The sequence below is a fragment of the Schistocerca nitens genome, chromosome 2 (assembly GCF_023898315.1).
Source record: "Schistocerca nitens isolate TAMUIC-IGC-003100 chromosome 2, iqSchNite1.1, whole genome shotgun sequence".
Classification (NCBI taxonomy): Eukaryota; Metazoa; Arthropoda; class Insecta; order Orthoptera; family Acrididae; genus Schistocerca; species Schistocerca nitens.
The window spans coordinates 411,238,667-411,266,031 of NC_064615.1; positions in this window are offsets into that span (position 1 = coordinate 411,238,667).

Below are 27,365 nucleotides of genomic sequence, written 5' to 3' on the forward strand. Positions count from 1 at the left end.
ACCCATAAGTTCATGTGATCGCACCGCTCTTGTTCTCATTATGTACGGGGTGTCCCAAAAAGAATAGTCTATACTCAGGTATTAGAGAAGAACGATTATTCGAAGCAAAAAGGTCTACCAAACGGGGGCTCCAAAATGCATACCTGAGGAGGTACGAGCACTTCTTCATCTTCGATATTGTGAAACAAGTATCTTCTACTGTAAGCCTATTGTTTTCCATATTTTGAGAGGTGGTGCTATGGACCAAAACAAGAAAAAATTGCATAGTTAACGGGGACTCTAGAACGTGTACCTTAAGAGGTACTTGCATTTGTTCAGTAGAAGAGATGTGTTCCACAGCAACGAAAATGAACAAGTATTTATAGCTCTTGAGATATGCATTTTGGATCCTACGTTTACCGGACATTTTCTGCTTGTTTTAGGCCGCACTTCCTTCTCCTAAAATAACAAGAGGGTGCAGTAGAAGACTTCTTGCTTCGAATAATGGTTCCTGTCATATCCCTGGATACTGGCCATTCCTCCTGGGACACCGTGCGCAGATGAACCTTCAGTAGGCGCATTTAAGTTCAGATTGTTCTCTGACGACGCTGTTTCACACAGGTGTCCTCGGTGAATTACAGTATGGAAACCACCAACAACTTAGGCAAGGTGCCCACTTGATTTGATGCATTGTAGCCTGTGTGAATAACGCAAGGTAATACACAGCTGCCTCTGGGAAAAAATCAGGTAGGTTTTGAGCACAAAGTTACTGATATTTCGCTCTAGGTAAATGCCTAAGTGCAGCATTGAGAAGCTGTATTAAGTGAGGTAACTAAATTAAATCAACTGTAGGGTGAGCGAATAGGGGACGAAAAATTATCGAGAGTACTGGAAAAGAGTAGTGCATCTTCACAGCAAAATACCTGTCCAATTTATTCTTTACTATTATTTGAGGGTTTGGAACCATCATCAGATCAGATTAGAGTCCAGCTGCTAGAATACTCTTAGGGACCTATGTGGAAACATTTCGAAAAAAGACAACATTATTTCTACGAAGTATTGTAGCGGAAACGTAGAGAAGCAGTGTTTGAAATAGCGAGTAAAATATTCCACCACGCACTATTCGTAGATCTGCAGACTATAAATGCAGATGCTGGTGCAGAACACGTTACACCTGATCGTCGTTGGTCGTTACGCCGGTTTCCCTATTGACCGTTAGCGGATGACGTCTCGTGCCCCTGGCGCTGCCTTACTTGGATAGCTTCCCAGAAACCAGTTCTCAACGATGTAACTCTCACCTGCTTTTGCCTCGCATTTGTCGGTACCTTATAAGTTTGTCACAACACATCCACGTCATGCTCATCCGCCCTGCCATTTGTGGGCTCAAAGACAATTAGGTGCCTTCACTCTTACAACGCCTTGAAGACAGTTCGCTACAAACTGCGGATAAGTACGGTGCATAATAATCATCTGCGCTCGTCTCATGCTCTAGCTTTTGTGACCGACAACTTCCCAGATAAGGAAACACCGTTCTTCCAGTGGATCACTGATGAATGGTGAGAAGAGGTACGGTACAGGCTGGACCCGTACTCTGCGCTTTTGGCAGGAGCAACTACCCAGTACGACTGAAGTGTTCAGGATGTTTTTGGTACTCATGTACGTAAATGACCAGAAACGAGATAAACACTGTGTCCATCTACATGAGTATATATAGAACGATTCTTATTAAGGTTTAAAAACCCTCGAAGCGGCGTAGATGACGCTGAGATAAGTAATTTAATGTAAGACGCGTGGGGCCGCAAATGTCGGGAAATATGCGAAAAGTGGATGAGAAATGTTGGACATATGAACCAGATGACGTTACAGGCCGCACGTGCAGCGGTTGAGCGTATCGGTCTGTCGCACCTGATCGTCCCAACCAAGGTCAAGTATTCACGTCGATGTTGCTCCGAACCTAGGTGCGCCTCTTTAGCGCGTGGGGCTCAGGTTTCGAGCCATCCCCCCTGCATTTTCATTGGGTGAGACAATTATATGCTTACACAGAGGTATTAATTTATTAATTTATTTACCGGTCTAGCATTCTCCGCTGGTTTACTGCAAAGTACATTACAACAATCACCTACCGTATTGCGTCTCCAGTAGATGAGTATAAACTTCTGAATTGCGTCGTTACCAGTAAATAACCTACGTTTTCTTTACTAAATAATGTCTGCAAACAAAAAAAAAAGGAGGAAAAGGAAAGATACACAAAATAAGAATAGCTTTCGCTTGGTTGCAGCAAGGACAACAGTTTTCTAATTTCACATTTACATAAGGTGTTCAAAGTTTGCAGCGTTTGCTCGGATGCAAGTATTGCATTGCTCTGTTATTACTTAAAGCACGCGCTCGCAAATACGCTCCATATTTTGGATGTGCCTTCACGTAACCAATGTTTGTCATCCACTTTTGGGGTATTTCCCGACATTTACGGCCGCATGTGTCTCATATTAAATTATTTGTCTCACCATCATCTATATCGCTACGGCGTTTTTTAAGCGTTAATAAGTATCATCTTGTGAACTCCGCGAGTCATCTTGAGATACTGATATAATGAACCTCGGGCACTACCATAATTTTCACACCATTCTGAATCATCGGCGAATGGGAGGCGGCAAGAAAGAATTTTGGTAAGCGTATGAGCTCGAATTTGTTCGATTTTACCGCTACGGCCATTTCGCGATTTATGTGTGGGAAGAAGTAATATTTTGATGGACTTCGTTCCGAGCATTGTTAGGATCTTCTCGATAATTAACCATATCTGATAAGGCAACCAAATCGACGAGCAATAGAAGCGGGGTTCTAGTTAAAGTTTTGTAACTTTCGTCCTGCGAGGGTGGATCACATTTCCTCTGGATTCTTTCAATAAATCGAGGTATATCATCGGCTTCTCTACATCTCGTTTAATACGATCTTCTCAGCTCAAAGCACTCCCGATTCACACAATAGGATTTTACGGTTGTAACTTCTCCAATGACTTTATCGTCAACTATGCAACCGAACATTTTTAGAGTTTCGGACCTCAGTCGGTAAAAACGGAACCTTTATAGGGTCACTTCGTTGTCTGTCTGTCTGTCTGTCTATCTGTCCGATAGCTAAGAACCCTTTTCCTTAGGAACGAGTGGACGTATAGAGTTGAAATTGATGTCACATACCAAAGCCTACGGCCCCTATGCAGTGTAAGATATGGAAGTTTTTAAGTCTATGAAGTCAAAAGATATGGCCATTTACGTCACATATTTTGATACTCGAAGACTCACTCATCAAAACTTCCCGTTGACGTAGAATCATGAAATTTGGCAAGAAGCAAGGTTTCACAGTAGAACCAAAGAAAAAAATCCGAAAATTATTGTAATTATACCACACGAAAAAAATATTTATTTCGTCGTTTGTTATCCGTCGTCAAATTAAACATTAAAACATTCTCGAAAGTCTTCGAATCTCTGGGGCGATATCTTGCCACTATCAATGTTGGTAACAGGCAAAAATCGTTGAGATTCTCGATTCCCGGAATGAAAGGACTGTCCTATATACTTAATTATATTTGCGCAGAGCGCTCAGTCAGCTTGTGCTACTCGCAACTGGCCAATTTTTTATGTTGAAAGTTAGCTGGAAGTACTTGCACTAAGCGTCGAGTCTGCGCAGCTCGCATTTCTCAACAGTTTTCCGGATAACGCTGGAAGTCTAAACTGGATACGGAAGGTTTTAACGCCACGTTGACGACGAAGTCTTTAGAGACGGAGCGTAAGCTGAGACCGAGGGGGGATTGGAAGGGATATCGGCCGTGTCCTTTTAGAGGAGCCATACCGATATTTGGCTTAAGTGAATTTAGGGATAACACTAAAACCTAAATCAGAATAACCAGACGGGGCTATGATTACCCTGAAACGGGTATTTTTTTATTTATTAACATACAGGCATCGATCTGCATGTGCCATCATTTGTTCAATCTCTTTTATTGTGTAAAATATGGCTTATGTTGTTAATGTTTGCCTCATGATAAAATGCAGAAATACATTTTTTTCACATGTGTAAATGTTGTTAAGTTGGAGTTATAATATCATCTGGAAATATTATTATGTATGTAAGGTAATGCGATGGCCCAATTAGATACACATTATGTGATCAAAAGTATCCGGACACTTGGCTGAAAATGACTTACAAGTTCGTGGGGCCCTCCATTGGTAATGCTGGAATTCAATATGGTGTTGGCCCACCCTTAGCCTTGATGACAGCCTCCACTATCACAAACATACGTTCAACCAGGTGCTCGAATGGCAGCCTGAGGTGAGATATCGATGTCGGTCGGTGAGGCCTGGCACCAAGTCGGCCTTCCGAAACATCCCAAAGGTGTTCTATGGGATTCAGGTCAGGACTGTGTGCAGGCCAGTCCACTACAGGGATGTTATTGTCGTTTAACCACTCCGCCACATACCGTGCATTATGAACAGGTGCTCGATCGTGTTGAAAGATGCAATCGCCATCCCCGAAATGCTTTTCAACAGTGGGAAGCAAAAAGTTCCTTAAAACATCAATGTGAGTCTGTGCTGTGATAGTGCCACGCAAAATTACAAGGGGTGCAAGCCCCCTCCATGCAAAACACGACCACACCGTCTTACCACCGCCTCCGAATTTTACTGTTGGCACTACACACGCTGGCAGATGACGTTCACCAAACATTCGCCTTACCCACACCCTGCCATCAGATCGTCACATTGTGTACTGTGATTCGTCACTCCACACAAAGTTTTTCCAGTGCTCAGTCGTCTAATGTTTACGCTCCTTACACCAAGCGAGGCGTCGTTTGGCATTTACCGGCGTGATGTGTGGCTTATGATCAGCCGCTCGACCATGAAATCCAAGTTTTCTCACCTCCCGCCTAACTATCCAGTACTTGCAGTGGATCCTAATGCACTTTGGAATTCCTGTGTGATAGTCTGGATAGATGTCTGCCTATTACACATTACGACCCTCTTCAACTGTGTCGCGCGGAGTGGCCGCGCGGTTTGAGGCGTCATGCCAAGGACTGCGCGGCCCCTCCCGCCGGAGGTTCGAGTCCTCCCTCGGGCATGGGTGTATGTGTCGTTCATGGATAAGTTAGTTAGTTCAAGTAGTTTGTAAGTCTAGGGACCGATGACGATAGCATTTTGGTCCCTTAGGGATTTACACACATTTGAATATTTGAACATCTTCAACTGTCGACGGTCTCTGTCAGTCAACAGACGAGGTCGGTCTATACGGTTTTGTGCTGTACGTGTCTCTTCACGTTTCCACTTCACTATCACATCGGAAACAGCGGACCTAGGGATGTTTAGAAGTGGGGAAATCTCGCGTACAGACGTATGACACCAGTGAAACCCAATCACCTGACCACGTTCGAAGTCCGTGAGTTATGCGGAGCGCCCCATTCTTCTCTACGATGTCTAATGACAACTGAGGTCGCTGATGTGGAGTACCTGGCAGTAGGTGGCAGCACAATTCACCTAATAGAGTTCAAATGGCTCTAAGTACTATGGGACCTAACATCTGAAGTCATCAGTCCCCTAGACTTAGAACTACTTAAACCTAACTAACCTAAGGACATCACACACATGCACGCCCGAGGCAGGATTCGAACCTGCGACCGTAGCGCCTAGAAACGCTCTGGCACTGATTTACAATGACAAAGTAAGTCAATTTGCTAAAAGTTCTGACTCATCAGAAGGTTTGTTAAAGCTTAAGGCTATGAAAATATCTTCATACATAGAAATGGAGCCGGCCGGTGTGGCCAAGCGGTTCTAGGCACTTCAGTCTGGAACCGCGCGTTCGCTACGGTCGCAGGTTCGAAACCTGCATCGGGCATGGATGTGTGTGATGTCCTTAGGTTAGTTAGGTTTAAGTAGTTCTAAGTTCTAGGGGGCTGATGACCTCAGATGGTAAGTCACATAGTGCTCAGAGCCATTTAAACCATGGAAATAGATAAAGCCATACTGGCATGCTTTCACCCGAAAAGAGCAGACGCCACACAAGATCTGGCCCAATAAGAGGAAACAGACTCAGTTTTTCTTCAAATCTTGGTGAGTCAAGGGGATTTTAATGCACCTTCCGGCTGGCTACCAAGATTTAAGCAGCGTCATAGCATCCCGGAGATATCAGTCCAAGGAGAAAAGTTAAGAACAGAAAATAAGGATGCTTCTGAATTTTGTAATGATTTCCAGGAGTTTATTGAACGAGGAAATTTAGAGCTGGAGCAAATACACAACGCGGAGGAGACCGGACTGTTTTGGAAGTAACTACTAACAAATACTTTAACTTTAGAAACAGAACGTAGTGCGTCTGGTATTTAACCAAGTAAGGATGGGACAGTTATGTTCTGCTGTGCTAATGGTACGGGATAACATAAAGTTAAGCTTGGTATGATAGCTAAAGCTAAAAAAGCGCTCTGTTTCAAAGGAAAATAATTGCATAATTTACCTGTCCATTATTTTCATCAGAAAGGGGCTTGGTTGGACCGCACAATATTTCAAATATGGTTCCGTAATTGCTTTCTTGCAGAGGTGCGAGAACATTTATCGTCGAAGGGTCTACCTGCAAGGGCTGTATTGTTACTGGACAATGCACCATCGCATCCGAATGAAATTGTTCTGAAATCGGATGAGAGCATGATTCTTATAATATATTTAGCTTTTAATGTGACAGCCAATGGATCAGGATGTCATTGCTCCCACGAAGAAAATTTACAGGGGGAATCTGCTACAAAAACTTACTGATGGCCGCGCGATTTGAGGCGTCAAGTCACAGACTGCGTGGACCCTCCCGCCGGAGGTTCGAGTCCTCCCTCGGGCATGGGTGTGTGTGTTGTTCTTAGCATAGGTTAGTTTAAGTAGTGTGTAAGTCTAGGGACCGATGACCTAAGCAGTTTGGTTCCTCACGAATTCACACACATTTTTTGAACTTACTGATGAAGGCAGCAACCTTAAAAAACTTTGGAAACATTTAACTGTGTTAGACGCAGGTTATGAAGTGTCCAAGGAATGGTGGAAGGTAAAACAATCAACCATAGCAAACCCACGGAAAAACATTAATCCTAAAATAGATGAAATCAGTGATTCCGATGACGAAGGAGACTGCTCATTAGCAACGTTAGCTGCTGTTTTGAAAAGTACTCCAAGGAGTGAAACTGTTGAAAAAGAAAATATTTCTCAATGCTTTGTCGTGGGTCGCACAGAGCCAGGTTATGAGATGCTGAAAGACAGTGCTATTGTTCAGCGAGTACAAGGAGGTGGATGACAATGACGAAGATGACAACATTCCTCTAATTCCAGAAACATTAACCAGTCATGCATCAGTACTTCAATTGGTCAGAGGTTTCCTGGACTACCTGGAACAGCAAGAAGGTGCTCACTTTTCTGACAAGTTGGTGTTGCATAAAATTCGTAGTGCGATTTGTAAAAGACAAGCTATCTCACCTGATACCGAAATCAATTCCAGACTTATTTGTTTCAAAGCAGTTTAGTGCAATATGAAACTGGCTTGCTCTCTATTCTTTGTAAGTACAGTATTCTCACACATAATACTATGAATAAGGTAGAACTCTATGTAAACATTATAATTATGATCTGTAATTAATTTTTGTTTTGGAACAGCTCTAATACATTGCCGTGTACTTTAATTGCGGGTTATCTGCTATATTCGATTATCCGCCGGCCGAAGTGGCCGTGCGGTTAAAGGCGCTGCAGTCTGGAACCGCAAGACCGCTACGGTCGCAGGTTCGAATCCTGCCTCGGGCATGGATGTTTGTGATGTCCTTAGGTTAGTTAGGTTTAACTAGTTCTAAGTTCTAGGGGACTAATGACCTCAGCAGTTGAGTCCCATAGTGCTCAGAGCCATTTGAACCATTTTTTCGATTATCCGCTGTTTACAAGTCCCCAATTACCGTGGATAATCGAAAGTGCACTGTATATTGAATGTCATGCGGAATTACTTCTCATAGGTCGGCCGCTGTGGCCGAGCGTTTCTAGGCGATTCAGTACGGAACCGCGCTGCTGCTACGGTTGCGAGTTCGAATCCTGCCTCGGGCATGGATGTGTGTGCTGTCCTTAGGTTAGTTATGTTTAAGTAGTTCAAAGTCCAGGGGACTGATGATGATCTCAAATGTTAAGTCCCATAGTGCTCAGAACGATTTGAACCATTTTGAACTTGTCACAGTCGTCTGCTGTCTTGGGTCGTTATACGAGCAAGCGTCACAATTACAGCTTAAATCCATCAGTGGAGAATACAGGGTGGAATGTAAAACTATTATGAAAACTATAGCTGCTACTCACCATTAGCGGAGATGCTAAATTGCACCTAGGCACAACAAAAAGTCTGTCAGAAAATGAACCTTCGGGCAACAAGGCCTTCGTCGGAGATATGACATACACACAAGACCGCAGTCACTGGGTGCTGAGGCGCAAGAAAGTCGTGGTATGGACTTCCTTAATAGTTAGCAAACTGAGCTGTGTACGCTTTTATTTCTCGACGATAAGCTGTAGACTGCTTGAGAATGGTTCTTAGACCTACGAGTCGAATATGTCAAAGCTCACTAACTGAATACGTATTCCTTGGGTAATCTACACGACGTTTGTTAATGAAGAAGAGCTAGCCACTTTGAAAGCCGTTTAGCGTAAATAGCTGTTAAAAACTACTAAATACTGTTTACTATAAGCTAACGCGCCTGTTTAGGAAGCAGGAGGCCAGTGTTCGATTCCCGTCCTGCTACAAATTTTCACTCGTCGCTTCATCTTTATACATAAAATCACTAATAACCGTAGTATGCTACTTTTCAAAATTTGTATTCAAAATGCACAAATACATATCAAAAAATCCATAATGGTAATGAAGTAGTCGGCAAGTAGAAACATTTTCGTTTGATTTGAAAATTAAGTTAGTCTGTGTAACTGGAAAAAGTGATAATTCTTTTGCATCATCATACATCACTCTTTTCCATGCAAAGCCAAATTAAATTTAACGTCTCGTTCGAAAATTATGAACGACTATAGAAATAGTTCCGTTGAGATATCAGTCATATGGTGTGATAACACAAAGAAAATATGTTGCCTGTAGCGACAGATTAGTTTCTGTAGGTGAACACAGGACTGCATAAATTACAGTCGTCGTAAATTTTATGTTTGTCAGTGAGGCTATTATGAGTTTAGCTTATTTTCATGGCAGCGACAGTGCCCTATCTTCCACAGAAAATAATAAATGAGGCAGCTTCTTTGAGAATTATTATCCACTTACGAACTCACCACAGTATTTCGATGGACAGTTCATGTAGTTTTAATAATGTAGGGAATTTTTTTAGTACCATCTTCGATGACAGTCCTGCGATGCTGCCCACTGTTTGATTATTAGAAGAGGTGCGACACACATGGTTAAATAATCAACTGAGACTGATGTGCGGAAACATCGGTTATGAGCGGTTTAACATCACATATTAGCGAAATGAGTATATTTCCTACTGGAAGCTACCACATAACTGGCTACGTATTTGATGTGCAACTACGTATATACTATACAAGCCATTATACATTGCATGCCAGAGAGTACTTCGTACCACTGCTAGCAACATTCTAATCCATTCCATTCGCGTACTGAGATCCAGAGTGCCGCAGACAAAGGCGCCCAGGTTGATGGCGTCTTCCTTGCTGGCAGAAGGCGGTAATTTCCAAGAAGCGTTGCATATCTAAGTCGCGGCATGCCTCCGAGCGATATATGGTTCAAATGCCTCAGAGCACTATGGGACTTAACTGCTGAGGTCATCAGTCCCCTAGAACTTAGAACTACTTAAACCTAACTAACCTAAGGATATCACACACATCCATGCCCGAGGCAGGATTCGAACCTGCGACCGTAGCGGTCGCGCGGTTCCAGACAGTAGCACCTAGAACCGCTCGGCCACTGCCCGAGCGATGTACGTGGAACACGCGACTGTCGAGGCGGCAAATATGAATGCAGTTCACTTGTCCTGAGGGAATTGCCCAAGTCCGTCGCAATGCACAAAGGACATGAATGGATGCAGATGATCAGACAGGATGCTTATGTAAGTTTCAAGTGTCAGAGTCGTATCTAGACATATCAGGGGTCCCATACCATTCCAACTGCACACGCCCCACACAATTATAGAGCCTCCACCAGCTTGAACAGTCCTCTGCTGACATGCAGGCTCCATGGATTCATGAGGTTGTCTCCACCATACCTGTACACGTCTATCTGCTCGATACAATTGAAACGAGACTCGTCCGACCACTCAACACGTTTCCAGTCATCAACAGTCCCATGTCGGTGTTGAAGTGCCCACGCGAGACATAAAGCTTTGTGTCGCGCAGTCATCAACGGTACACGAGTGGGTCTGCGGCTCCGAAAGTCCATATCAATGATGTTTCGTTGAATGGTTCGCACGCTGACACTTGTTGATGGCCCAGCAGTGAAATTTGCAGCAATTTGCAGAAGGCTTGCACTTCTGTCACGCTGAACGATTCTCGTGTGTCCTCGTTGGACCCATTCTTGCAGGAGCTTTTTCCGGCGGCAGCGATGTCGGAGCTTTAATGTTTTATCAGATTCCTGTAATTCACGGTACACTCGTGGAATGAACGTACGGGAAAATCACCATTTCATCGCTAACTCAGAGATGCTCTATCCCATTGCTCGTGCGACGACCGTAACACCACGTTCAAAAAATTCTTGGTAACCTGCCGTTATAGCAGTGGTAACTGATCTAACAAATGCACCAGGCACTTGTTGTGTTCCCGACCGCATCGCCGTATTCTGCCTATTTACATATCTCTGTATTTGAATACGCATGCCTATACCAGTTTCTATGGCGTTTCAATGAAGTAGTTTCACTTAACTTTATTCGTCAGCCACATCTTCGGCGTGGCCAATACTGTGGGTGGTGTAGGAAACTGGGAGCAATGGTTTTTTTTTTTTCCATAGCCAGGGTACACTTTTGATATGTCTCTCAGATGTGTCTCTCAGAAGTGTCGGCAGAGACTCACATAGTTTTGTCAGGTAACCGTAAATAGTGGAAGTATACATGTTGGGAAGTATGTAGTTCGTCTTGGTCTCCCGGTCAGTACTCCCTAATGATTTCGGAGATTTCTGGGGGTGGACCGACGTATCATCGAAAGACACAAATGCAACGAGATGGTTTACAAATTCGTTATCTATTCCTTCTGTTTTAAAAGTTTTATGAGACTTTCAGCCGCCAGTAAAACATTGATGCCTTACCCCTAGAGTGCGCTCGAATTATAAAGCGCTTCCCAGAATGCTTTTCAATACCTCCGAAAACCCAAATATGTTCTGTTTAGTTTTTTTAGAAGACGTCCTCTCCCGTACTTCCGAGTGGCGATATGTGACTAATCAACTTCTACAACCTTGTTCTCAGCACCGACAGGGACACCTTCATTCGAGACAATAACGTAGCACACCTCACGACAAAAACTGTAGTAGTCGCAAACAGTTTTCACTGACACTTCAGTTTACGACACTGGGGCTTGTAACGCGTATTCTTTTCCCCACTCTATATGATATAACGAGACTCTTCTCGATGTTCGAAGTGACTGTAAGTTCCTATGGGACCAAACTGCTGAGGTAATCGGTCCCTAGACTTACACACTACTTAAACTACCTTACGCTAAGGACAACACACACACCCATGCCCGAGGGAGGACTCGAACCTCCGAGGGGGTGGGGGGGTGGAGGGAGCCGCGCTCGCGAACCGGTGCAAGGCGCCAAAGACCAGGCGGCTACATCGTCGGTGTTCGATATGGATCTATCAAACCATGTGTTTTTCCTGGTGAAAGTCGTTTCCTTGCGTTTTGTGCAGTATAGCTGAAGAGGAACGTCATCGGAGGCCTTTCTAGAGAGTGTAACGCACGTCTCCCAATGACAATCGATGCAGTTCCTCAGGTCGTTGTCTGACAACTACCCATATTTCCAACAAAACTGTAAACAACTGTCTACACCACACTGAATTTACTTTCGCCACGTGAGATTATTCGAAGTCGATACTACACCAAATTCACTCATTACTATAAACAATGTTATACGACGTTCCGTTGTCAACACAGAAAACAATATACATATATGCCCCCTCGAGAAACGTGCGTTCGATATATTAGTCGGAGGCAGGCCGCGACTTCGATATGCAACGCTTATTGGAACTTACCCAGAGGGCATTCGATATACTTCCTTACTGTCGTGGGCTTAGCGAGTATCGGATTAGAACTAAACAGGTCGTTCGTAACGAAACAATATCTACAAATGTAACGCGTTAAATGTAACACTGTTTTGTCGAAATCGAAGTTTTGAGAACCGTAGCGGTAATACTATAAGTATTTCTTACAAATCCATCTTCAGTTGATTGTTACGAGGTTCGTTGTTTCCTTGCTGGGCCTCATTATGTATTCCTTATTGGTTTGTTGCACTAGGGTGGAAGAAAATTTTTGTTCACTATTTGGTAAAATTTACTAGAGATTTAGATCTTTTGACCTGTTCCAAAATAATTATGAAATGGTTTTAAAGTTATTAAAACGTGAAATGTGGTGAAAATTTACGTCCTGTATGATTCTGAGTAACGAAATCACCCTAAATTTTTGATATGACTTAAATTCAACACATTTGTGAACGTGCACTATGTGAGTGCTGTTCAGTTCATTGGAAAACTCCTGACACGACTCAGTTTTATGTTTAATTGTGACACTCTAGATAAACATTTACAAAGCGTGGCCCAGCTTCACATCATCAGCTTAAATAATATTTTCAAAGATTTAAGAATGGCAAAGACGTTAGTTTACCGATGTTGTGGGAGTGTATGAGCGTAGTAAAATATGTCTTTGCTAAGCAACGGAATTAATTTAAAAATCGGAAAGAAACGTAGACTTATTTTCAGTTATTTCTAATACGCTGAATGGTTAGCATCAGCCATACAAAGACTATCTGCAAACAAAACCAAACGCAGTGTACAGTACGTAACTACAAGAAGTTGTGTTACCTGTTATAGTGATAAAACTACGTTTAAACATTGAATCTACAGCTGCATTTTACATTATAAATAGTAATGTTCTACAACAAATGTATTAGTCGTTTATACTGCATTCATATAAGATGGGTATAAAATATTTTTCTGAAACAACTTTTAAAATACTTCGACTTACTTGAACTCAGGGAATATTAAGTTCGTTTAAACGACGAGAAGACCTCATGGAAATAATTTAGGAAGGTGTTGGATGACTGTTCGTTCATCCAGAATGAGATTAGGAAAACTGTTCTTATGTGTAAGAATCTCAGTCTGCTCTAGAAGTTTCATTTTGCCACGGTTATCGATAAGGTAAAAGATCTGCAGGTTTTTTTCTGTTTTGTCTACTGCGTGATTATTTTCTGCAGGACAGGTGCCAAAGGCCGATTTGCTTCATTCAATCAATGTCCCTGAAACCTTGTTTCAAAAGTTTTTTTAAGAGGTATTAATGTGTAGATGTGTGTGTACAGCTCTCTGTTGCAGTTTATTATTGGTGTGAAAACTGATTTTGACATTCCTATTTTTGAATAAGATGGAAATTTTGTATAAAAGTGGCGCTGTATATTGCTGATTTTGTGTCCTTCACAGTTGCTTCAGATGGTTGTTTGTTACAGAGATTTATTGTCAGCAGTTCTTGCTTTTATTTTCTGGGAGAGCTTAGTTAAAGGTAATTTGTGGAGTACCCCAGGCGAGTGTTATAGAACCGCAACCATTTACAATTTATGTTAATGATCTAGTGGATAATGTCGGAGGCTCCGTCAAGTATTTGCGGACGCTGTCGTTGCCTATAGGAAGGATGCGAAGTCAGAACACTGTGAAACCTTCCCGTCTCCTCTACATCTCTTTTGTTACGCAACCTTCCCTTCTACAATAACCTATGAAACCTTCCCTTAGCATTTCTATCTCTTGCTTAATAATAACAAATGAAATCTTCCCTTTGAAATTTATTCCCTTTCTCAATCTTCGCATACAAATTTAAATGCTGCTTATTAAAAGTGATTTTCTGATTATTTCGACAAAACATAGAATGTGTCGTCGTCGTGGCCCTCAGTCGTTACCTGCAATAACCCAAAACTGTTCCTTACCTTTTTTACTGTTACTGGATCGCCATCTGACTGCTACATCGAACTACTTACTCTGTTTTACTATACTCTATTAGCTGTCATAATAAGTGGCTGTATTTACTACCAAAGTTGACGTTATTCTTTATTAGCAAAGCTAACGTCATTCTTTAATTAATTTGACTGAAGTTACGTAATTCATAGTTTAACTTTTTCTTGACAACAATAAAATTTTGCAAAGTTTTACGTTGATGATTTTTGGGATGGATTATAATCAGTAATGCAATATTGCTGACAAAAATTAATTATATTCTGAATGAAATGATTTTACAAACGCTCAAATGGGACTTACTTTTTACAATAATCTTACAACTAGCATTGCGCAAACATACCTTAAGTAGTCTTGAGTTTCTCAAAAAAATAATTCAATGATAATAGTTAGCTGATGTCTCTGTACATCCGTTTATAATCTCTTGCAAATCATAGCTGGTGGCAGGCAGGCACACCGCTCCTCTCAACCTCTCGCTTCAGACCTGCTACCGACTCGCTTCACTTCTCGCTTACTACTGACTTCCTACGAACGCCAAAGTGCGGTCTCTCCTGCCAAAACTGCTTTCTGGAGCAGACAATCCCTGCTACCATTACAAAATGTATCAATGCGCGGTCTTTCCCGCTCATTTCTTAAAATGTATCCATACGCGGTCTCTCCTGCCCTTTTTAAAATTATATCAATGTGCGGTCTCTCCTGCCAACAATACTTTGGTGGAGACATTCCCTGCTACTACAATTATTTCCAACATGACAAACATTGATTATTCCTACTCAGTCCTATTAATAAAATGTAAACAGCTTTCATAAATTGTGGTTTGACAATAGACAATAGAAATATACACGTCTTACTACTGCACTGAAACGCAGGAAGACCTGTAGAGGATCGACGCTTGGTGCAGGGTCTGGTTGTTGACCCCAGTGTCAATAAGTGTAACGTTTTGCGCTTAAATAAGTGAAGAGATACACTACTGTTCCGCCGGCCGGAGTGGTCGAGGGGTTGTAGGCGCTTCAGTCTGGAACCGCGCGACCGCTACGGTCACAGGTTCGAATCCTGCCTCGGGCATGGATGTGTGTGATGTCCTTAGGTTAGTTAGGTTTAAGTAGTTCTAAGTTCTAGGGGACCGATGACCTCAGCTGTTAAGTCCCATAGTGCTCAGAGCCATTTTTTGAACTACTGTTCCATAACGTTATTAGTGACAAATCACTGGAAACAAGAACTATCGTGAAATACTCAAGAATAACCATCTGGAGCTACCTAAAGTGGAATGACCACATGAAACAAAGAGTAGGAGACTCAGATGCCAGATTCTCATGGAGAGTATCTTAAGGAAATATAATCCATTCACGGAGGACATGGTGTACGAAACAATCGTTCGACCGATTCTTGAGTACTGTTCGTCAGTCTGGGACCCTTACAAAGTTGGATTAATGTGAAGGATGCTCGAAAGAAAAGGCAAGAAACAATACCGTGGGTTTAATTGGGTTGTTTTCAGAAGTGATCCCCAGAGGTCTGGGCACAACTATCCCACTGTTTCACGAGCCAAAGGATTCCCTGTTCGCAGAATTACCGTGCGGACCAGACCAAACACATGGAGGTCGCAGAGCGACATGTCCAGGCTGTAGGGCGGATTCTCAAGCTACTCCCGTTTGAACTTGGCCGTTACACTTGTGGACGCGTGTTATCGTGTAGCAGAATCATCCCTCCGTGAGCACCCCAGGCCGTTTGCTCTTGATGGACTTGCTTAGGCTACGGAGTGTCTCACAGTGCACTTCACTGTTAATGTGTTATCCCTGCTCGAGGAACTCGATGACTATGGGACCTCGCACGTCGAAAAATGCGGTGAGCATCGCCTTGCCTGCTGAGGGCACAGCTTTTAAACTTTGGCGGGGACTTGACGTATATGGAAATTTTAACCGGTTTCGTTGTTGCGGCCTTTCGTGCCATTTCATTTGAACATTGCTTATACAAGAGATAACCCGCCAGGTTAGCCGAGCGCGCTAGCGCGCAGCTTCCTGGACTCGGGTAGGCGCACCAGCCCCGGATCGAATCCGCCCAGCGGATTAACGACGAGGGCCGGTGTGCCGGTCAGCCTGGGTGTGGTTTTTAGGCGGTTTTCCACATCCCCCTAGGTGAATACTGGGCTGGTCCCCACGTCCCGCCTCAGTTACATGGCTCGCAGACATCTGAACACTTTCGCACTATTCCATGGATTACACTAGTCGCAGACAGTTCGGGTACACTAATTCCTTCCCGGGCGGTACGGGGTGGTAGCAGGAAGGGCATCCGGCCACCCCTTCAACTAACATTGTCACATCCGATTAACCATGCCGACCCTGCGTATCCGCGGGAAAAACGGCACAAGCAAAAGAAAAGAAAGATTGCTTATACAAGAGATACAGAAGATCCAACGAAGAACGGCGCGTGTTGTCACGGCATCGTTTACTCGGGGCGACAGCGTTAAGAAGATGCTCAACAACCTCCAGTGGAAGACACTACAAAAAAGGCGTTGTGCGTTCGAGAACGTACGTGCCAAGGATGGAGGCGCAAGATATTACTTCCTCCCACGTAGGCCTCACGAAATGATTATGTCGAAAAAATGAGTTAAATTAGATGTCATATGCAGCTTTAACGACAGTTATACTTCTGACGCGTCACTCGTGAAAGCAACAGCGAAGGGGGCAGAAGACAGTAGTACCAGAAAGTACCTTATGCCAGAAGACTGCTTGTAAAGCAATGATTATCTCGAGGTATGCGCCTCAGATCTTGTTCTGAACTCACATCTTATTCCTTTGATCTCTACACGAGATATACAATGGCGCCAGCAGAAATGTCTCACAGCCTCGTTCAAATAAAGGTCCTCTTAATCTGCTAGCCAGTCGAACAAGCGAGATTAAAAAAAGGTTTCAGTACAACTTATCGTATTCAAGCAGTACACGCACGATTAAAATCTTGGCAGTATTGAAAGCGATGGGCACGGGCCGAATTGACTGCAGATATACCTACTGAAACCGCTACATTTACGAGAATGCGATTCAAATGTGAAAATAAAGGAAGACTGTATCATTGGAAACGTTCCCGTCCGAAGAAGCGCCAGACAAGGGGACGCAGTCTCACCTAAATTACTGACCTTCGTTCTTGAGGATGTGTTCAGGTGTCTATCCTGGGGACATAAAGATATCAAGAAAGGTGTAAAACGTCTCAACCATCTTCGCTTTCCAGATGATATCATTTCCTTCGGCAGGGAGCGTCGCAAACTAACTGTCAACAATGATCTGAGAACTAAAAGATACTTCTGAAGCAAAACATTCAGAAGACCGAAGTCATGAGCCCTGTCAATATCACAATCTCCATCGAAAAGCATATTCTGGATGTAATAAATACATATATCTTTCTTTCTTTGGCTTGTGCCTTATCCCGTGGTTACGCAGGGTCGGTATGGTTAGGATCGGATTTGGCAGTTAAGGGGTGGCCAGATGCCATTCCTGCTGCCACTCCGTACCCCCCGGGACGAAATTAGTGTACACCAGCTATCTGTGTCTAGTATAATCCATGGAAGAGTGTGAACGGGTTCAGACGTCTGCATGTCGTGTAAGTGAGGCTGGACGTGGGGACCAGCCCGGTATTCACCTAGTAGGATGTGGAAAGCCGGCGAATAACCACATCCAGGTTGGATGGCACACAGGTCCTCGTCTTTAATCCGCCAGGCGGATTCGATCCGGGGCCGGTACGCCTACCCGTGTCCAGGAAGCAGCGCATTATCGCTCTCGGCTAACCTGGTGGGGTAATAAATATATATATATATATATCTGGGGCATAAAATAATCAGACAGCAGAGATCACCCAGCGATTTCGTAAACCGCCCATCCCTTTAAAGTTAAAAAGGAAAGTTTGTGTCACATGCATCCTGTCACTTGCAACATAGGGGCTCGAAAGACTGACACAAGAAGTAGCACAAATCGGGTCCGGGTCTGTCAAAGGGGAATAGAGAGAGCAGTGTTTGGAGCGAGTTTGACAGAATCGGGAATGAAGAGATTAAGAGAAAAACAGGGGTCTATGACGTTGTAGAACGGGTAACGAGAATGAAATGCCGTTGGGCAGGAAACGTCGCCAGAAACAAATTCAAATGGACCAAGACGCCGATCCAGTGGCGTCCGAGGGGGTCAACGAGAAGTGCACGTCCACTGTAGAGATGGAGAAACTATAGCCAGCGACATACGGGAGGAAAGTTAATCCTGACCACCCAACAAAGAATATCTGGCAGAAGCCTACGTCCAGGAGTAGACACCTAGAGGCTAAGGATGAAGAAAAAATGTAGCCAACAGAGTTTTCTGAGAACTACGTCCTTTTTCTTTCAAGGATTTGTGTTACATTTTCATATGGGATATACACTCATGTTAGAAACCTAGCAGCGCGTCTCCGGATTCGTTCTATATCTGCTTAAGTCCCCAAATGCTGGAACAATACTCTAGAACTGGTTGCACTAGCGTCCAGTACGCAGTTTCGTTTACAGGTGCTGTGCGTTGTCCCAGCAATCTTCCATCAGTTCAAGCCTTCCATTCGCCTTCCTAATCCTAATATCATGTAATCGTCCCATTTCATATGGTACATACTTAAATATGTAGTATCATGTTACCTAAAAACTGTGCCCAATTTTTTTTTCATTTCGAAGTTTAAGTATTACTACTGTCAATGATTGTACTAATTTATTGACTCCAGCTCTAACGTATTAAGCATGCAGTCGAAAACTACTAAATAGTTTCTTTTTGCAAAGTGCTTAACTTTACATTTCTCAGTATTGGGAATTAATGCAATTATGAATCTTGCCATTAGGTTGATGTCTTGTTCAGATATGAGTGGATATTAGTTTACACTTTCCCTCAGGCAGCAGAATCATCGGTGAAAATTGGATGGTTACAACTAATACTGTCCGTTAAGTTATTACATCATATCACATACACCCATGGTTCCACCAAAGTTCCTTCCGGAACGCCAGACTTTTGTTTAGTTCCTCTGGATAGTGTTAAGCTGCCTAGTCGCCTGACGATTCTGTAAACTATTCCTTGGTTCAGTCAGAGTTTTAACCTGTTGTTTGCTGCCGCATTGATTTGGCGTCGAACTGTCTGTAGACAGAACTAAAGGACAATGTACTCCCGCGTACATGTATCATTGTATTGGGTTGATGGATAAGTTCGTAGCGTTTTCCCTTAAGTCTAATGAATACAACAGAGACTTTAGTGATAAATAATAAATTCTCCTTCACTGTTTACACTAATTTGGCAACAATTGGGTAACTTCTCGATTCTGCGACTGTAGAAATCACGTGGTTTTGAGGCGAAGAATTCGTCGAGCCATGTTCGGGGCGCATTGTCATCAGGAAAGCAAGTTCCTTGAACATTGTTCAATAGAGAGCGAAGATGGTGAAAATATGAGGGCGTAAGATCAGGTGAACAAGGCAGGGGCGTACCGACTTCCCAACCCAACCCCTGTATAGAGCTTTTTGTCCGTCTAACAGAATGCGGGAGTGCTTTATTGTGGAGTAGCGTCATTTCGTGCACTCTTCCTGGTCACTATTCTTGGACTGCGACTCGAAGACTTCTCGGTTGTTGACAGTAAATGAAGAGTGGAAACTGAAAATGTTACAAGTGCCAAATCTTACTATTTTCAGGATAATGAAAAAACATTGTATATGTTTGTTCGCAATTGATTTGTATCCAAAACTTTAAGAAGGTTTTCTAATACCGCAGAATTATGCTGCCCACCACATCAGCGGAAAAAAGAATGAGACAAATTAGAAAATAAATACTTTACAAAGAACTTTCTAAGTGCCGCATCAGGAAACTGTTTATAAGAGCCAATAAGAAAGCTTTTACAAGTTCATTCTTGCAAAACAGAAACCAGCAACCAGCCACTGTTGATAACGCCGTTTATTTATACAAGTAGTGCAGTTACCGGTTTCGAATCGACAGTTCATCTTCAGACGACTGTTCACTTTCATATTACATATGTTATTTTTTGCATTGGCTGTTGGCTGTTTTTGTCCAACAAGAAATGTAATACAGACGTGGAAATCCGTCTGAAGATGAACCTGTTGGTTCGAAACCTGTAACGGCACGATTTGTGTAACAACACACATAACACCGGCTGGTTGCTGTTTAGTTCTTTGGAATAATCAGCTTGTACGTATATTGTACACAGACACGGCTTCAAAAATGTCAGCTTTCAACAAAAGAGGAGGAAGAACATATTTGTACGAAGGGCCATTAATACTGACGTACTACGTTTTCTTGGTGATAACAGAAGTACAGAAATACAGAATTACTTTCTGTATTTGTGGAACTGTATTCAGCAAAAATCGGTTATTATACACTACTAGCCATTAAAATTGCTGCACCACGAAGATGACTTGCTACAGACGGAAAATTTAACCGACCGGAAGAAGATGCTGTGATACGCAAATGATTAGCTTTTGAGAGCATTCACACAAAGTTGGTGCCGGTGGCGACACCTACAACATGCTGACATGAGGAATGTTTCCAACCGATTACTCATACACAGCAGCAGTAGACCGGCGTTACCTGGTGAAACGTTGTTATGATGCCTCGTGTAAGGAGGAGAAATGCGTACCATCACGTTTCCGACTTTGATAAGGGTCGGATTGTAGCTTATCGCGATTGCGGTTTATCGTATCGCGACATTGCTGCTCGCGTTGGTCAGCAGATGGAGGCGTTTGCAAGACAACAGCCATCTGCACGAACAGTTCGACGACGTTTGCAGCAGCATGGACTATCAGCCGGAGACCATGGCTTCGGTTACCCTTGACGTTGCATCACAGACAGGAGCGCCTGCGACGGTGTACTCAACGACGAACCTGGGTGCACGAATGGCAAAACATCATTTTTTCGGATGAATCCAGGTTCTGTTTACAGCAACATGATGGTCGCATCCGTGTTTGGCGACATCGTACTGAACGCACATTGGAAGCGTGTATTCGTTATCGCCGTACTGGCGTATCACCCGGCGTGATGGTACAGGGTGCCATTGGTTACACGTCTCGGTCACCTCTTGTTCGCATTGGCGGCACTTTGAACAGTGCACGTTACATTTCAGATGTGTTACGACCCGTGGCTCTATCCTTCATTCGATCACTGCGAAACCCTACATTTCTGTAGGATAATGCACGGCCGCATGTTGCAGGTCCTGTACGGGCCTTTATGGATACAGAAAATGTTCGATTGCTGCCCTGGCCAGCACATTCTCCAGATCTCTCACCAATTGAAAACGTCTGGTCAATGGTGGCCGAGCAACTGGCTCGTCACAATACGCCAGTCACTACTCTTGATGAACTGTGGTATGGTATTGAAGCTGCATGGGCAGCTGTACCTGTAGATGCCATCCAAGCTCTGTTTGTCTCAATGCCCAGGCATGTCAAGGCCGTTATTAAGGCCAGAGGTGGTTGTTCTGGGTAATGATTTCGCAGGATCTATGCACCCAAATTGGGTGAAAATGTAATCACATGTCAGTTCTAGTATAATATATTTGTCGAATGAATACCCGTTTATCATCTGCATTTCTTCTTGGTGTAACAATTGTAATTGCCAGTAGTGTTTTTTTTTTTTTATTTCTGGACCTCCAGAGGGAAGGACACCATGCCGCATGTACTAACGCATGTTTGGAAGACTTCCTCCATGGTTTGCCACCTGGGTCGAGTCTAGGGGCATGCAGCAATGTACCGTGAACACAATATCCCCGAAAACTCAGTTTGTGGTAAAATGGCTGTTAGAACGTTTTCTGTTTCCACTCCTCAGATGTGAGTAGTGATGGTTACACCTTGGGGAAGCAATACGTAATACAGCACACTGTTTCACCGCGTGCATCACATTATCTTCTGTGGATGCACGCAGATTTTGTACGGGTAGCTGCTGCATTATTTGGGCTCTACTATTCCTTTCTTTTCCCTATATTAGCGTAAAGACACAATTTCCCGTCAAGGTAACGATACAGGACAGGAATGGTCCTTGTTTTTCTCAAGCCAATTGATGACGAACGAGCAGAGCTGCACATACAGCCACCTGCCGAGTTTTGTGATTTTGAGTTAGAGCACGCGGTAGCCATATGCCAAGTTTTTTAACCTTCCCCATTGCATGAAATGTCGCACGATGGTGGAATTATCACAATTCATGACATTTGCCAGTTCTCGAGTACACTGACGTGGATCATTGTGGATTAATACGTTTAAACGAACTTCACCAAACCCCGAAGGTCTTCCTGAACGTGGACAATCACTAATGTCAAAACAATCCTCCTTAAAACGAGAAAACCGTTTTCTTGCTGTGCTCTGTCCAGTGGCATTATCCCCCTATGTGGCTCAAATGTTGCTGGCTGCCTCCGCTGCTGTCAACGACCTACTGGACTCAAACAGAAGAATGTGTCGAAAATGTTCCGATTTCTCCACTTTGCACTCCATTTTCTAGAGTCCACAGCATCACTCACTATCTCCAAATGACAAAATGACAGTATGTAAACTCAAGTAGCAACAGTGAACTGCAAATAAAAAATGACAGTCGATAAATAAACGTATAGCAACCGGAATACCAGTATGCAAAACAAAAACGCCGTGAACTTGTGTGCCAACCTCATAATAACCTCTGTAGAGGTGTGGCATGAGACATGTGCCCCGTCAGTCTGCTCCTACCACTGTCTCAAAAAATATACTACGATGAAAAGGGATCTCTAAATTAAACAGGTTATGGTTAATCCCAAGGAAAGCAGGTGCTGACACATGTGAAAATTACCGAACTATCAGTTTAATAAGTCACAGCTGCAAAATACTAACACGAATTCTTTACAGACGAATGGAAAAACTGGTAGAAGCCGACCTTGGAGAAGATCAGTTTGGATTCCGTAGAAATGTTGGAACACGTGAGGCAATACTGACCTTACGACTTATTTTAGAAGAAACATTAAGGAAAGGCAAACCTACGTTTCTAGCATTTGTAGACTTAGAGAAAGCTTTTGACAATGTTGACTGGAATACTCTCTTTCAAATTCTAAAGGTGGCAGGGGTAAAATACAGGGAGCGAAAGGCTATTTACAATTTGTACAGAAACCGGATGGCAGTTATAAGAGTCGAGGGACATGAAAGGGAAGCAGTGGTTGGGAAGGGAGTGAGACAGGATTGTAGCCGCTCCCCGATGTTATTCAATCTGTAAAGGAAACAAAAGAAAAATTTGGAGTAGGTATTAAAATCCATGGAGAAGAAAAAAAAACTTTGAGGTTCGCCGATGACATTGTAATTCTGTCAGAGACAACAAAGGACTTGGAAGAGCAGTTGAGCGGAATAGACAGTGTCTTGAAAGGAGGATATAAGATGAAGATCAACAAAAGCAAAACGAGGATAATGGAATGTAGTCGAGTTAGAGACACTTAAAGTAGTAAAGGAGTTTTGCTATTTGGAGAGCACAATAACTGATGATTCTCGAAGTAGAGAAGATATAAAATGTAGACTGGCAATGGCAAGGAAAGCGTTTCAGAAGAAGAGAAATTTGTTAACATCGAGCATAGATTTAAGTGTCAGGAAGTTGTTTCTGAAAGTATTTGTATGGAGTGTAGCCATCTCTGGAAGTGAAACATGGACGATAAATAGTTTGGACAAGAAGAGCATAGAAGCTTTCGGAACGTGGTGCTACAGAAGAATGCTGAAGATTAGATGGGTAGATCGCATAACTAATGAGGAGGTATTGAATAGAATTGGGGAGAAGAGGAGTTTGTGGCACAACTTGACTAGAAGAAGGGACCGGTTGGTAGGACCTGTTGTGAGGCATCAAGGGATCACAAATTTAGCATTGGAGGGCAGCATGGAGGGCAAAAATCGTAGAGGGAGACCAAGAGATGAATACGCTAAGCAGATTCAGAAAGATGTAGGTTGCAGTAAGTGCTGGGAGATGAAGAACCTTGCACAGGATAGAGTAGCATGGAGAGCTGCATCAAACCAGTCTCAGGACTGAAGACCACAACAAACAACAACATGATTAACATTTGATTTATTATGTCCTGAGTGTACTGAAGAGTGTCTATCTCGAACAAAACCCCACTCAGAGAACATGAACGTGCACACTATTTACATTTTTGGTTGAATTAGACACTGCCCCTTAAAATTTCGTTCGATCACCGAAAGGAAAAATATACTGTGCCACATTGCACAATACTAATCGTTAGATGCATACATTGCGCTCCTATTCACGCCAAAATTTTCGTGCCGCTATAAGTACATGTTCACTGCGTGAGTTGATCTCGTAGATTACCCACTTACGTGCCTTTCATGCAGGTGCCAAAAACTCACCTCACTTCCTATCCTGCGAGGCGCACCCGGGCCACCTGTGATCTTGTGTCCAGCAGAGGTGGGAAACGGTAGTACTCGATACATCTTAGTTGTATCGACGTCTGTACCCTAATAATGACTGCCTGTTTAGGATACCGTGCTACATCCTCCCTATGAAGAAGTTCTAACTCCCGTCGCTGAGTGCACTAGATACAAAACTCAAAAGTATTTTCTGTAATGAGCGTTGCTTTCCGAAAGTCTATGAAGGCCGGATCCGCCTGTTCAAAATGGCTCTGAGCACTATGGGACTTAACTTCTGTGGTCATCAGTCACCAAACTAACCTAAGGACAGCACACACATCCATTCCCAAGGCAGGATTTGAACCTGCGACCGTAGCAGTCGCGCGGATCCAGAGTGTAGCGCCTAGAACCGCTCGGCCACCCCTGCCGGCCGATCCGCCTGTTTGTCTCTGCCCATGTCTCTCAGGACATCATGCGTGAAGAGGGCGAGATGAATTTAACGTGATCGGTTTTTGGTGGTCCAGTCTGGCAGCCATGAAAGGATTGTATATTCCAGGTAACTCATGTTAGCCGTTAAAATATTTTCTAGAGTTCTGCTATGAAAACAAGCTTTTAGATCTTTTTTTTTTTAAGAATTGAAGCGACCTGTGCTGCTTTCCAGCTATTGTGAACAGTTCTCTGCTCGCTTTTTCCTGCATAATAAACCTCGTCCAACACATACGACGGAAGAAAGCAGCTCTTATTTGGTCTGTCTGCGACAACTCTGCAGCAGGTGGCAGGTATCACATCCTTCTTGCATGTACAAAATGGAAGAGGAACAAAGAATCGTTTTTGCAACAGTTACGCCGTCTGAAAGTGGAGTCTCCCACGAGAGCCAACATTATACTTTCTTCGAGTGATACCGCGTATAATAAGGAAACTTCTTGAATTTTTTCAGATTGCTAAGATAACTTTGTAATAATAACTCAACACTAGGAGCTGTTTAACAGTAGTTTTGTGTTGTGTTTTATATTGACACTTATTTCAATTTCAGTCGGAACCGGTTCATCTCTGCAGTAGGAATCGGCCGATATCTCTTACGGACATGCGGTAAATTTGAGCGGTGCTGGTCAGTCAGAGCTCGTACGCGTATTGTTCAGTTGGACACCCCATGCGATTTAACCACAATGCACTTTGATTCCTGGTAACACATCGAGCGAGCATGATTTGCACACTTGGCTTGTTCTTACGAGATGAGCACTTTCGACTGAACACTTTCACCATTATGGTGAAGTTGTATTAATGCGACTGGAATTCGCACTTGCTTTGGGATTATGGAGAACTTCGAATTCTAACTTGGAGTGAAAAACGTTATGACTTTGTTGCCGCTTTTGATCCCATGAGAAGACATAATGATTGGTATCCGCTCCTAGCTATCTATCCTTAAAATTCAAGTGACTTACAACAGTTTCTCTCACTTGCAGGATCATTTTTGTAGAAGTCTGTAACTTTATTTTGAATATTGTTGTACTACAATGTTTGGAGAGGATATTAAATGGATTAATCCGAGGCTTGTACTTATGTATATTGCCTTCTAAAAATTTACAATGTATTTCTCATACGTCTGGTCTTCCCGAATTTATTATCTTGCACCTCTTCCTTTGTTCACGAATTCCACGACGAGTCCCACAACAACATACGTGAATACTTTAGATTTTCTTCATAAAACGTGCTCCATTCACATATACAAGGTGTCTATAAATTAGTTATACAAAGTAACCTTTAATTGTGAAAAGGGAAACAACTTACAGAAATATTTGATACAGCACAGAATGTGGTATATCTTCAAATTTTATTCCTGCCTAACACGGTTAGTTTCCGACGTTCGCGGTAGGTGGCATGCGCGATTGAGTCATTCCAAGCGTCATCGGCGAACCGCATAATGGTGCAGAGCGTGCGCAGTTTCGTCTATACAGGGTGGTCCATTGATCGTGACCGGGCCAAATATCTCACGAAATAAGCGTCAAACTACAAAAAACGAAACTCGTCTAGCTTGAAGGGGGAAACCAGATGGCGCTATGGTTGGCCCGCTAGATGTCGCTGCCATACGTCAAACGGATATCAACTGCGTTTTTTTTTTTTAAATAGGAACACCCACTTTTTATTACATGTTCGTGTAGTACGTAAAGAAATATAAATGTTTGTAGTTGGACCACTTTTTTCGCTTTGTGATGAATGGCGCTGTAATAGTTATAAACATATGGCTCACAGTTTTAGACGAACAGTTGGTAACAGGTAGGTTTTAAAATTAAAATACAGAACGTACGTACGTTTGAACATTTTATTTCGGTTGTTCCAATGTGATACATTGATACATACGCAAGCTGTTACAGCGTGATTACCCGTAAATACCACAGGAATGGAATAAATGCTCAAAATGATGTCCGTCAACCTCAATGCATTTGGCAATACGTGTAACGACATTCCTCTTAACAGTGAGTAGTTCGCCTTCCCTAATGTTCGCACATGCATTGACAATGCGCTAACGCATGTTGTCAGGCGTTGTCGGTGGATCACGATAGCAAATATCCTTCAACTTTCCCCACAGAAAGAAATCCGGGGACGTCAGATCCGGTAAACTTGCGGGCCATGGTATGGTGCTTCGACAACCAATCCACCTGTCATGAAATATGCTATTCAGTACCGCTTCAAGAGCACGCGAGCTATGTGCCGGACATCCATCATGTTGGAAGTACATCGCCATTCAGTCATGCAGTCAAACATCTTGTAGTAACATCGGTAGAACATTACGTAGGAAATCAGCATACATTGCACCATTTAGATTGCCATCGATAAAATGGGGGCGAATTATTCTTCCTC